The sequence below is a fragment of the Triticum dicoccoides genome, chromosome 2B (genome assembly GCF_002162155.2).
Source record: "Triticum dicoccoides isolate Atlit2015 ecotype Zavitan chromosome 2B, WEW_v2.0, whole genome shotgun sequence".
Taxonomy (NCBI): Eukaryota; Viridiplantae; Streptophyta; class Magnoliopsida; order Poales; family Poaceae; genus Triticum; species Triticum dicoccoides.
This window is the reverse complement of record NC_041383.1, coordinates 43,222,457-43,224,595: the sequence shown is the minus strand read 5'-3', so window position 1 is coordinate 43,224,595 and position 2,139 is coordinate 43,222,457. Positions and strand designations below refer to the sequence as shown.

The window sequence follows — 2,139 nt, the reverse complement described above, 5'->3', positions numbered from 1 at the left end:
CTTGCAAATTATGAAAGCCTTAATTTTGTGATATAATTGACATTTTATGCAAAACACTATTTTCAAATATAGCACCTTATAGCTTGTATAGCATTTGGAGAAGGGCGACACTTAATCTTGTAGCACGCCTTTTTTTCTCATTGCTTTGGACAGAACCAAATACTCCTTATTACTACTTTATTGGAGCAAGAAGTAAGAAGAGACGGCCGGAACTAGTAGAACGAGAGTCAGAGGCATGCTAGTATATATACGTGGTAAAAGGAGACCGAAAATTGCATCTCTACCTCGCTTCTAACTAGCAGCAAGAAAAATTATGCTGGCCAGCCGATAATGGAGTTCTACTATCACATTCTACTCGCTCTTGTCCCTCTCCTGTACCTCATAGGATGGTTCCGCCGTCCTCGTGGCCTGCGGCTCCCGCCGGGTCCATGGCAACTCCCCGTCATCGGTAGCCTCCACCACCTCCGCGGCGACCTCCCACACCGCACGATACGCGACCTCTCACGCCGCCATGGGCCTGTGATGTTCCTCAAGCTGGGAGGGATCCCGGTTGTCGTCGCCTCTTCCCGCGAAGCTGCCGAGGATGTGATGAGGACCAACGACGCCGTGTTTTCGTCCAGGCCGCAGACGCCGACGGTGAAGCTCCTCACCAAGCAAGGGCACGACATCGTGCTAGCCAAAAACGATGAACAGTGGCAGCAGCTCCGCAAGATCTGCGTGCACGAGCTTCTGGGCACCAGGCGCGTCCAGTCCTTCCGTCCCGTCCGTGAGCAGGAGGCCATGCGGCTCGTCCAGGCGGTGGCAGCCTCGTCGGTGTCCTCAGACTCGGACGGTGTGAACCTCGACAGGCTGCTGTCCGCGCATGTCAACGACGTGATTGTGCGCGCCGTCGTGGGTGACGGCGAGGTCGATGACCGGGAAACCTTGCTGCGACTCACCGCCAAGGCCATAGAGTTGGTCGGGAGCTTCCGCCTGGCTGACATGTTTCCGTGGTCGCGGATAGCACGAGCCCTCAGCTCACGGGCTATGCATAAGGTCGAGGTGTATGTGGAGGAGCTATTTACATTCATGGATGGTATCATAAGTCAACACGTGGAGAGAAGAAGGTCGATGCCCCATCAGCATCAGGATCCGGAGGGTTCAAGACGAAAACAGCCTTCGGTTCCCTATTTCCATGGGTACAATAAAGGGCGTTCTTTTCGTAAGTTAATACATGCTTTCATCTCAATTTTATCTTGCATCAACATATATATACTGTCTTAATTAACCTTCATTTGCTAGCTCGTTCCTTATGTAAATGTTTCTTATTGACTAGCCACAGTGAAAGTAATTTCAGCAGTAACATCGAGTCCAACTCAGCAAATTTGTCTATGTGACAATGAGTTCATAAGGACAGAGATAGTTTGACTACATTAGCTAGTTACTCATACTATGAGTAACATCACACATACCAATATAATATGAGTCTATAACCTAATAAATAAAATTTTACATGACACTACACTTATGTTACTACTCCCTCCATACCGATGCATAATAAGTCATCTTACGAAAACCAAATAATCCCATACACTTAGGCGCGATGCATTAACTTCCACCTTGTTTCTTGTTTATTGACATGAACAAAGGAATCAACCAATAAGAGACATGGGGTGTGTATGTTTTTAATAACTTGAGACTATCTAGCACGACATGCAGTGATCAGTTCATTGCATGCAATGGTATTAATTAGCAAATAAACATTATGTTTTCTTGTTTTCTCCTCCGCCTTGGTTGCGGTGCACAATGTGAGATAACTTATGCAGTTGTATGGATGGAGTACCCACTATGAAGATAGTAACATAGTCTAGGAATATGTTGATGTTACTACTGTATGTTATATGTTACTCTTCACTGAGGCTAGTCTTACTCTCTCCCTTCTCGTGTAAAGGGCTCAGCTGAAAATTCTCAGCAACCAAAGGTAGGCTTGAGTGGATGGCACGAGTTTCATGGCCTCAAAACTGCCAATGAAATAATCCCCACATTTTAGACAACCCCGAAGCAATAAGTGGCTCCCTCTAATTGGATTCGCATGGTGCATGCATAAATGGCCTCTAATTCCCCCTCCCTCTCTATACAAATGAAATGTGTCATGGCACT

General features: G+C 46.8%; 1 pseudogene; it reads left to right on the top strand.

Moving 5' to 3' along the window:
- The first annotated feature begins 309 nt into the window (after window positions 1–309).
- The window catches only part of LOC119367036, a 2,915-nt pseudogene continuing 1,085 nt past the window's right edge, over window positions 310–2,139 (top strand).